At 46.9% G+C, this 12115-nt stretch overlaps 1 long non-coding RNA gene and 1 pseudogene across 3 annotated transcripts in view; one reads left to right on the forward strand and one right to left on the reverse strand.

The window, feature by feature from the left end:
- LOC133115147 (ras-related protein Rab-26-like) overlaps window positions 1-12115 on the reverse strand; it is a 94895-nt pseudogene that overhangs the window by 30895 nt on the left and 51885 nt on the right.
- Window positions 1-12115, forward strand: part of LOC133115148 (uncharacterized) — a 37040-nt gene that overhangs the window by 10338 nt on the left and 14587 nt on the right. The window lies entirely within an intron of this gene.

Below are 12115 nucleotides of genomic sequence, written 5' to 3' on the forward strand. Positions count from 1 at the left end.
GTTTCCTTGGTCAAGCATCCTCTGGGAGCTTCCTAGCTCCTTGGTCTTTCAAGGAGCATTTCACAGGTTGGGCAGACATCAATTGATTTCCGGGTCAGTCGAGGACCAAGGAGGCAAGGATGGATAAAATAAGCAATTGGAATGAGCCCTTGGACAGGGCAGGAGCTTGTTTCCCACAATCCATCTCTTTAATGATGTCAGTACCAGGAGAGAGTAGATAGTTATGACAGATGGCTTGGTTGGATGACGGTCCTCCAGGCTGCTGGCTCATTATTCTGTCCTGACAAGACCTGAGCAGGAAGCCACTGAGCTAGCACTCCAAGAGTGGAATGTTTAAAATCAAGAATTTCTCAAGGCAAAAATGTCTGTGTTTACAGGGTCGCAAATATGTATACTCAGGAGTTTGCTTCCAAGGTTTTCCGCAGAAACACTGGGATTACTTGCTTGTTTGTTCACAGTGCAGAGTTACTCATCAGATCAAAAGGAACCAAAATTGCATTTGGGCATAAAACTCTGTCTGGGATGAAAGTGCATTTCTAAATCTGTGAGAAAAACATGACGGATGAGTGTTCAGCAGCTCGGCGAACGCCTCTGAAATTTCAAGTCTGTTCCTTTCGAGAGGCGGGGAAGCTCTGTTCAGCATCGGCATGTTATTTGTCTCCAGCGACACTATCTAAAGAAACAACATTATTTCACTGGGATCCAATTTAAATCTCGGACCTGGAAGGGAGGCACGGATTCCAAACCATTTTTCCAAGCTTTCCACTTTCCCCTTGTTAATAGTATACGAGTCATATGGGATTTGATGCGGAATGGCACAAAGGAGGTGCCACACCCTTGAGGGCCAAACCTATGACCTTCAGGCTTGACTGTTGAATAACCGCTAGCTTTCACTTCTCCAGCCATGTTTTCGATTTTTCTGACGAGTGCTAACTGTGAGAATGTAATCCTGTGAGAAATGACCACCATCACAATGTCCAATCAAGTTTGATTTAGGTGAGAAAATGATGATGACGGTGCAAATGTACACAGAGCAAAGCAAGGGTGGGCAAAGCCAAAGAAACGGTCCAATGTGTGTGACTGTAGCCTACACGGCAGGATCGTCCATAATGGTCCACTCCCACAGACACCTAATCAATCTCCCATCCCAGTAACAGTAATCAGTGCCATGTTAATGTCCAGAGAAAATGGCCGTCTGTAACCTTCTCTACATCCCTGCTAAGTCCTCTCCGTCAATCGACCTCTCACTGACTGTGGAGGACTTTGTAGTTTCCTCCTCCCGTACGGCAAAGAATCTTGGGGTGACTCTTGATAACTGCCTCTCCCTGGCTCCACAAGTATCCTCCACTGCCAGAACCTGCAGGTTCTTTCTGTTTAATATACGCCGCATCCGTCATCTCCTGACGGAGAAAGCCACCCAGCTCCTAGTCCAGGCGCTCGTCATTTCCCGCCTGGATTACTGCAACTCCCTCCTAGCCGGTCTCCCAGCGTGTGCCATCAAGCCCCTCCAGCTGGTCCAGAATGCTGCAGCCCGCTTGATCACCAGTCAGCCCAGGTCGGCTCATGTCACCCCGCTTCTCATTGGCCTCCACTGGCTTCCTATTGCCGCACGCATCCGATTCAAGGCCCTAGTGTTGGCATTTCAGTCTGCTAAGGGGACTGCCCCACATTACATACAATCCCTGATCACTCCCTACTCCCCAGCTAGACCACTCCGGTCTGCCAGCTCTGGTCGCCTTACGATTCCCTCTCTACGGGCACCTGGCGGTCGAGCTGCACGTTCACGCTTGTTTTCCGTTCTGGTTCCTCAGTGGTGGAATGACTTGCCTACCACTGTCAGGACAGCAGAATCCCTCCCCCTATTTCGACGCAGACTCAAAACACACCTCTTCAAACTCTACCTTAGTCCCCCCTCCTGATTTACCCCGCCCCCCCCCTTCTGATACCCCTATCCCTGCCTAACCCCCCCCCCCCCCAAAAAAAAAAAAAAAAAAAAAAAAATTGCACTTATGATGACGACTATATGTTTAGAACAGCAGTCCAGGTGTATTTTTCTAGTTCGGGATGTGATGCTTTGACTTGTGGTAGAACCTATGCACTTGTAAGTCGCTTTGGATTAAAAGCGTCTGCCAAATGACTAAAATGTAAAATGTAAATGTAACCTGAATGTCCTACAGAGATGTCCGACCCGCTATAATTTCCTCCGAGCCAATCTAATATTCAAGAGCTCAGGAAATCACGTGGCCAGTATTCCTTACATAACCCTCGTTGTACAGCCCTGAAGGGCCAATATCATGACCTGTTTAGCTAACCTCAATGGGAGCATAACAGTGTGCTCCAGGAATACTAATGAGACCGATGCTTCATGATGCCCATAATGGATGATGTTACCATTCTCTATCAATGACTCCTCCATCAGATCCAATCGGTGGTTTTCTGTGCGGAGCAAAGTCATTGGATTGGTTCTTATGAATCCATGCTTTTCAGAATATTCTGCACAATATTATGGGATTCATGAACTGGTCACCGCTGCTGTGAATATCCTTCATTGTGAATGGCGATCATTGTAAATACCAAGTGTTGTGAATAGCCATCACTGTGATTAACCAATATGACTTCACGGTACTTACAAGCTTTTCTCTTTCTATCTGGCTGACCTGCCTCCCAGCAGAGACTTGCTCACAAGCAGGAGATCTGTCTCTCTGTGCCTTATACATAACATCTTCTGTTTGGCCTCATTGATCTAAAAAAATCTGGCAAATGGAGGCGGGTTCTACATATTAATGAGCGATTTAGCAGTTTTTGGTTTAGTTGGTTTTGTTAGTTTAGTTTAGGACTGTGATGAGGAGAAATGCTGTTAGCATGGGGATTGTAGCAGCATCTGATCAGCATTCATCTGGACACGTTGCAGGCCTGCCAGCTCATGAATATTCATGAAGACACTGATGAACCAGGACCACACGGCTCTAGTCCATGAGGCCTGTGGTCCTTCGACAACTGACTTTTGTTCTAGCCAGGCACGTATCCGCGCGATCCAACCAATTGCCCGTCCTGATTGAATCAGTTCGGCCTTGCTTCTGTCTTTCAGGGCGTACGTGACGCGGAAGGGCCCAGAACTCCTGTGGGATTGAGAAGTGGTCCCTCGTGACAGAGAACGAGAGGTCTTTCCGGGAATACCTCGACGCAGTGTGTTATTACAATGATGGACGGTCTTCGTGTCTGTCTTTGTAATAGCGGATCGGTCGACCTCGTTGACATTGCCGTTTCCGTGGCATGCGGCAAGGGCCCCATGAAAAAAAAGCCAATGACAAAGACCCGATGGAAAAAGAGAACCAATCACAGAGTAGATGGGCACTAGAGGTCTGATTGACTGGAGCTTTAAGACAGAGATATCAGGCTCTAGTCCCAAGTGGCTGCATTTTCTATCCGTTTGTGCTTTTAAATTGATTAGCATAAATATCTGAATGGCAAAAGAGTCCGACTAGTTTGGTTGCTGAATAAAAGGAAAGTGCAAAAACCTGGTTTTCCAAAAATTGAATTAAATTGAGACGGTAATATTAATAAATACAACCATAGTAGTCATGAGTATTATTGGCCCAGCAGATGGCCTTATCAAGTGTGACCAACAAATACTGCGTTGCAAATAAAAACTGATCACAGAACGCGAATCACGCAATCTGTCATCTTTCTGCAGCCAGGGTTGGAGGAAGGGAGCAAAATTTCCGCCGCTCACTTAACGCCCTTCCTCGCTGAGGAAGAGTGTCTATCAAAGGCGTTTTTTCAAACGGAAAGCAGCTTCTGGTGTTCTTTCAGTGACACCCCCCCCACTGTTAAACCCGCTCCTCGCCTTGCCTCGTCTCTAATGATTCACTTGTAAATATGCGGGCTGTGGTGCGTATATGCTGAGCTGGCTCCTATTAAGAGGACAGTAATGAGTGTCGTCTGTCTCATTAACAACACTCTGGCTCTTCGACTCACTCACTCTTAAGCAAAGTGTGGACAAGGGTGATGTTAAATGCACTCTCAGAACAAATGCTTCTAAAAGGACCCCTGTGATTCCATAGAAGAACCCAATCTAGTTTAAGGGTTCATGTCATTTGACAGACCCTTTTATCCAAAGCGATTTACAGTTGATTAGACTAAGCAGGAGACAATCCTCCCCTGGAGCAATGCTGGGTTAAGGGCCTTGCTCAAGGGCCCAACAGCTGTGTGGATCTTATTGTGGCTACACCAGGGATCGAACCACCGACCTTGCGGGTCCCAGTCATGTACCTTAACCACTACGCTACAGGCCACCCGTATGATAGAGGGGTCCATAAAGAACAAAAAATTGTCTCTATGGAGACAAGCCAAAGAATCCTTTTTTTCTCAGAGTGGACTACAATAGCAGTAATACTGGTAATAATGTGCAGACATGAATGAAATATAACTATCCTCGGGCTAAAGGGCTCAGTTTTTCACATCAGTTGTCTGGTGGTGCTGTCATTGCATTGATTTTTATTTTTATTTTCCATCAGAGACATTTCCTCACAGACGGACATTAGAGGCAGACATGGCCGCTGTACGAGTCATGGTCGAGTAAACATTGGTGATGGGTGATGGAGAGAATCACTTTCTGTTAGGATCAACAGAGACCTACTCCATGTGTTCCTTGAAATCGATAGCCCATTCCGACAACAGAGCCCATTTCCCATTACAGATCTCCAGAATTCCAGATCCTGGAATCTCCACAATCCCATCACCTCACGGAGATCCAGGAATCACAACAGTGCAAAACAACGGCAGCGGAACAATCATGAATAATACAAAAAATAATGAATACCCCACCGATTAAAAAATGCATGTAGTCTCATTCATGAACAGGGTCGCAGACACGGGGAGAACATGCAAATTCCACACAGAGAGGCCCCCGGCCGATGGGGATTCGAACCCAGGACCTCCTTGCTGTGAAGCGGCAGTGCTACCCACTGCACCATCCTTGCCGCCCTGCACGTAGTCTACTTAAAGAAATTCAAAAACGACACGGGGGGCTTTCCTTGCCAGCTGCAATGACCAAACCAAAGTCAAGACAGATGAGTACTGAGAAGGGCTGTAATACAGTGAAACTTTTCCGTTCACGCTGCATAGATCAGGGTGATGAGTTTGGCGAGGATGATCGATTCGTCACTTAAAAAGCTTGGCGGCTCTGGCGGAGAGGGCTCGGCTGGCGGGGTTCTGGCAGAGTCCCCCGGCCTCCGCCCGGTCCGGTTGATGGTCTGACACCACCTGGCCACTCCTGCACCTCCTCTGCCGGTACCGCCACGGACGAAACCCGGCGCCATCGCTGGGTCAGCACTAGAAGTGCTGCTGTTAGCAAATGCCTCGAAGAGACAACAGCCAAACTTCATTTTCTCCTCTGGGGGGTTTATTGACTTGTTTCAGGGACTGCAGGTGAAAGCGAGGCAGTGTACTGTAGGTAGCTATGAGACGGGCCATATACTCAACCCAGACTGGATCCAGAGCTTTGTCCTGGCCGAACGCAAGTAAACCTAAACGGAGGTGGGGGTGAGGCGTTTTTCACCAAGACATTTTTATCGAGACTTGCGGGCAACAGGTTAACAGAGCCCAAAATTACTCTTAAAAAGCAGTTCACCGTTGATTGCCTCGCGCAGTAAAGCTCACAGAACTGAAGCGGCTTTTTTTTCCAAGGCTGGCCCTGCATTGAAATGAGTCCCTTCCCTGAATGCTGAAAGTTTCTGAATGCTAATACAGCGCGGCATGAGCTCTTCCTGTGGTCAGGAAGATGGCGGATTGCTGCTGTTGGCGAGCAGATTGCACTCGCATTGAAGAGAGTGAGCGTTTGTGTTACAAATGGGTTTGCTTTGACATCGCCTCGAGGCACCATACTCTCAGGTGCTTATTAATCTTTGCTTGGACATCAAGCTGATTTTAATTTTGATTTTATTTTGAATCCTATTGTGTAGAGACCCCTGGATGCGCTCATGAAGCAAATATTATTATGATAAAATATGAATATTATGATATATTATTTTGTTTTGTCTTGCTTTCACCATGAGCATACCCAGTTTGCCTCCTATAAAGATAGTACGGCACGCACTCTGTTTTCAAATCAGAATAATAATTGGAAAACAACTCAAGTGTCCCTTATACAGCAAATATGCCATTGTGCATATCGTATACATGGAAATCATTACAAAACCCATTGGACGTTTTATGTACCATGAAGATATGTTGACATGAACTCAATATGCATTCATATTGTTTTCAAATGCTTCATTTTTTTTTACGGTAATTCCAAAGCCCACACACGTTGGCCAATCGCAGCTGTAGGCCTGTCCGGTGCAGTCCAATCAGGAGTCCCATGACTGGACTAAAGGGCCTGGGGGCAATATCCTCCAAGTAAATCATTTTATATTTTATGTCTGTAGTAAATAAATAGAGGAGGAAAACTGATCCCTGTTGCAGTGGAACTGTAAGCAGTACTTCAGTGCAACTGTAAACCCCACATGCTGCGGTCATAAATAAAATATGTAAGATGTATTACATCTTAAAACCAATGTGATTTCACTCATAACGTACAGTACACAGACATAGAATTTGCTGGAAACATAATTACAGTTTAGTATCCTGTTTCCGAATCAGTTCCTCAGTCTTGCCTGCTTGTTGCCAATGCCCTGGGATGGAGTTGCTGACTCAGTTTCCCATTGAACCAGCGCGTCAATGCCAAATGGACCTCAAAGTGTCTGTTTAAAGATAATCTGAGAATTAATAAACTGCAAGTAACTGGTCTGGATTCAGCCAGCATTTGTCCTCAACAGGAGAATGTAATTGTGAGTTGAAGTTTAAATATTTATTGCAGCAGTTTGTAGACCTAAGCAATCCCTAAAATAAACTTGTCAAACTGTGTTTTTGAAGATTGGGTTCACAGTCACAGATTAAGTTTAGTTCTAGACTAAATTGAGTTTCTTATGGAGAATCTCCATTCAAAATAGAAATTAGTCTAGGACGAGGCTTAAACTGTGTTCTTTATTCCTAAAGTTATTCTTAAATCAAGTTAAAGGGTACTGTTTTAGCTCCGAATAGCCATTAGCCCGGGATGACCACGGTTTCATTGGGTTTGAGGCCCAGGCCCCCGATCTCTCTTGAACGTGTAGAGCAGAATGAAGTCTGCAGTCCCTGATGAAAGCTGGAGCCCCCTCCCTGGCTGGCCCCACACGGTGGGGTTCCCCTCAGCCAGTCCCCTCCAGGTTTCTGTAGAAGGCACCCTGAGGGGGCGCGGGGCCTGAACATTAGCATTAATTACCCCTGGTTAAAGCCGCGGGCCTGGCACCTGGCGCCCACTAGCGGGGCCCACCCGCCCGCCATGCCACGCCCGCCTAATCGGGGGTGACTGATCGAGGACGCGGAGCGAGACCGACGGCGGGAGGCGGAGACGTTCCAGACCCTTCTCTCTCATCTCCCTCCGCGCTCCGCCCGCCAGACATTAAGCCCCGGCAGGCGTGTCAGGTGCATCAACCCCCCTCTCGCTCCCCCGCCCCCTCCCCGTTTCTGTTTTCATGTGACAGGGCTTTTCTTCCTTCAAGTGACGGGAGATGCGAAGTGTAACTTTTCTCCTCTTTAAGGCTCGAAGGCCTTTGTCTTTTCAAAGCCTCGTACATCGCCGTGCCGTTCTGAGTTTGTCACATTTCGCCTTTTAACATGAAAAACTATAAATAGAAAAGGTACTGCAGGAGCATAATAGTGCTTTAGGGCAGAGATGAAATGCCCTTGAGCAACAGCCACGTGTTTGTGAAAAGAGAATGAGCGGTAATAATGGGGAAGAGTGATGGGGAGCGGGAGAGGGAGAGAGAGAGGGAGAGCGAGAAAAAGACGCTGCCCTGTTGCTTTATACACCTATGGGGCTTGACGGAGCGATTCATCGGTATTCTATTAAGGCGAAAAATGTCTCTCTACGGGTCACCAGCGCACGCTCTGCTCATATCTAATACCTGTGACAGGCCCTAATCCCTCCCTCCCCTTTCATTTCAGGCTCCGGAGCCTTGGCGCGTTCCTCCCGGAGGCCACGCGTGTGCCTCTCGTTACTCGGATAAATCCCGGCTGATGAAAAATCAATCTGCCGCTCGGCGGGCCTGTCCGCTCACTCAGTCCCCCGGGCGCCGGGAACGCCTGCAGCCACAAAAAACCCCTCTCTTTCTCTTTTTCTCTCTCTTTCCCTCCTTGCTCCCTCTCTGTAGCTCAGCTGTGATTGACGACCAGGGACCGACCGTATACAGCATACAGCATGCTAGCTAACGTCACAGACACTGGCTAGCGAGCTGAAGTCGTGCTAAAATCACCAGCTAGCTAACTTCCATGACTAGCGTCATAGCTAACAGTGATGAGCTAGCCGCACAGCTATCAGCTTGTTGACAGCCTTCCCTGGACTCTCGTTTTCACCCCCTGTGCCAGACCTGCGTTTCTCCTGAGTCATACGGTGTGGATGCCGCTCGCGGCTGACTCGCAGGATGGAGGTGGTTGTTAAAAGTTCAGGCAAAGTCCATTCTGATTAATATCCCGCGAGACAGCATCTACCGCTGCGGGTCCTTAACATCATACGAGACGGCAGAAAAACTTGCGCCGAACTGTTACTCGGCAGTCGGCAAATAGGGCGACAAATCTTGTGTGGCCGGGGGTAAGCGTACGGAGACGCCGTTGAGTCAGGTCCGCCGTCCCCCGGGGGCGCCAGGGTGCTTTCTCCTCCTCTGCTGTGAGCGGCTCCCGCAGTTTTGTGCTTGTGTAACGGGTTCCCGCCATGTCCGCCATCTGCTCCAGCGGCTATGGCCATTAACTCCATTTCGCATTCAATTACCTCTAACATGTATTAGTGCTGTCTGAGGCCCCCCGATTCCCCACCCGATTAGTCCTGTGCCAGCGTCAGCCGTGCTGCACGGCCGCACGGTGCCAGAACTCATCCGTTATAGCCGCTTACCGATCAGAATAACAAAGATGTACATGCCGTTCTTGGGCTCCGTTATTAGCTGGTTGTGAATCTGGAGATGATGATATACTCTGCATGCTTGGACTCTGTTATTAGCTGGTTGTGAATCTGGAGATGATGATATACTCTACATGCTTGGACTCTGTTATTTAGCTGGTTTTGAATCTGGAGATGATGATATACTCTACATGCTTGAACTCTGTTATTTAGCTGGTTGTGAATCTGTAGATGATGATATACTCTACATCAGTGGTTCTTAACCTGGGTTTGATCGAACCCCAGGGGTTTGTTGAGACTGAGTCTAGAGTCTAGAGACTAGTGTCTGTGTGTGTCTTGACCCCTGCCGAACCCCTGAGACTGTATCAATGAACCCCTGGGGTTCGATCAAACCCAGGTTAAGAACCACTGCTCTACATGCTTGGACTCTGTTATTAGCTGGTTGTGAATCTGAAGATGATGATATACTCTACATCAGGGGGCGGCAACCCTGGTCCTGGAGAGCCGCAGGGTGTGCTGGCTTTCGTTGTTGCTTGGCATTAATTGATCAATGAAAGCCGTTGATTACACGGTTAACTCACCTCACCTGGTTTCTTGGGTCTGAGTCGCTTGCTTATTTTAAGGTGGAGACGAAAGCCAGCGCACCCTGCGGCTCTCCAGGACCAGGGTTGCCGACCCCTGCTCTACATGCTTGGACTCCGTTATTAGCTGGTTGTGAATCTGAATATGATGATATACTCTACATGCTTGGACTCTGTTATTAGCTGGTTGTGAATCTGGAGATGATGATATACTCTACATGCTTGGACTCTGTTAGTTAGCTGGTTGTGAATCTGGAGATGATGATATACTCTACATGCTTGGACTCTGTTAGTTAGCTGGTTGTGAATCTGGAGATGATGATATACTCTACATGCTTGGATTCTGTTATTAGCTGGTTATGAATCTGAGGATGATGATATACTCTACATGCTTGGATTCTGTTATTAGCTGGTTGTGAATCTGGAGATGATGATATACTCTACATACTTGGACTCTGTTAATAGCTGGTTGTGAATTTGGAGATGATGATATACTCTACATGCTTGGACTCTGTTATTAGCTGGTTGTGAATCTGGAGATGATGATATACTCTACATGCTTGGACTCTGTTAGTTAGCTGGTTGTGAATCTGAATATGATGATATACTCTACATGCTTGGACTCTGTTATTAGCTGGTTGTGAATCTGGAGATGATGATATACTCTACATACTTGGACTCTGTTAATAGCTGGTTGTGAATTTGGAGATGATGATATACTCTACATGCTTGGACTCTGTTATTAGCTGGTTGTGAATCTGGAGATGATGATATACTCTACATGCTTGGACTCTGTTAGTTAGCTGGTTGTGAATCTGAATATGATGATATACTCTACATGCTTGGACTCTGTTATTAGCTGGTTGTGAATCTGGAGATGATGATATACTCTACATGCTTGGACTCTGTTAGTTAGCTGGTTGTGAATCTGAATATGATGATATACTCTACATGCTTGGACTCTGTTATTAGCTGGTTGTGAATCTGGAGATGATGATATACTCTACATGCTTGGACTCTGTTATTTAGCTGGTTTTGAATCTGGAGATGATGATATACTCTACATGCTTGGACTCTGTTAGTTAGCTGGTTGTGAATCTGAATATGATGATATACTCTACATGCTTGGACTCTGTTATTAGCTGGTTGTGAATCTGGAGATGATGATATACTCTACATGCTTGGACTCTGTTAGTTAGCTGGTTGTGAATCTGGAGATGATGATATACTCTACATGCTTGGACTCTGTTATTAGCTGGTTATGAATCTGGAGATGATGATATACTCTACATGCTTGGACTCTGTTAGTTAGCTGGTTGTGAATCTGGAGATGATGATATACTCTACATGCTTGGACTCTGTTATTAGCTGGTTGTGAATCTGAAGATGATGATACCCTGAGCAAGACACCTAACTCCTGAATGTTCCTGACAAGCTTGTTGGTGCCTTGCATGGCAGCCAATCACCCACCGGAGGTGTGTGAGTGTGTGTATGAATGGGTGAGTGACAAGCATCAATTGTACAGCGCTTTGGATAAAGGTGCTATATAAATTCCAACCATTTGCCATTTACTGTCAGGATTCCGCATGACTGCTGAGCATCTCAAACATCTGATATTCCTTAACACGATGAGCCGCTGACACTTTGACGAGCTGTCTGTTTTACCAACTGGAGTAATACCCTGGGCTACAGCTGTAACCTTTATCTCTTGACAGTTTCCCTGTTACCATTTAGCCCAGCGCTAGCTATTGACACCAGGCTGGTCAGGGGAGGATGGGCTCGCCATCTATTTCGGGGTTCCTCCTGAGATTTCCTCCCACCAGAAGGGACGAATGGCGGAAGGGACAGAGGGCGGCGTGCCCCCACATCTCCATCGTTGCTGTAGCAACCTAGAAACGCGCACAGCGATGACTGGCAGCCGACGGAGAAGCCTTTTCTCTGCACTGCTCTGTGAACGCTTGTCATAATTGCAAAACATTGTGTTCCAGTTTGGTCCAATTCGGCCCAATTTGGCCCTGTCCCAGTTTGCCCATTATACTCATGCCCCAGTTTAATTAGCCCCAGTTTTTGAAATGGATTTATTTCTTTACATAACTGAGCAGTTAACTTTAAAAGCCATCTGAATGCTTCATCTTTTGTTTTGTTTTTTTCCCCCATGTAATTTGAGAATTGTCACTTAGCGCTAATAAATGCTAATTTCATGTTTCATCTGCGTAGTTGTCTGACGAAACGGAATACATTCAGAATCAAAAAAAGGCCTTTAATTGTTACGGAAATGTTTTGAATTGGCCGTTCTGGTGAGAAATTTCAGGAGCTTCATTTACCTTGAATGTGAGACGTCCCTTTGTGAAGCCTGTTGCGGGGGTTTGGAGTGGGGGGAGTGGGGGGGCGGGGGGGCAGGCACTGAAAGTGAATGCACTAATGGGCACAGGATGTGGGGGTGGAACCAAGCTGTCAATCAAGCCGACACCTGCGGCCTCACCCTCAGGTGGCTCCCATTGAACCTGTCTCCCCTGCCGTCACTGTGAATTACTCTGCAATTACGTGGCACTTTTGACTC

The sequence above is a fragment of the Conger conger genome, chromosome 16 (genome assembly GCF_963514075.1).
Source record: "Conger conger chromosome 16, fConCon1.1, whole genome shotgun sequence".
Lineage (NCBI taxonomy): Eukaryota > Metazoa > Chordata > Actinopteri > Anguilliformes > Congridae > Conger > Conger conger.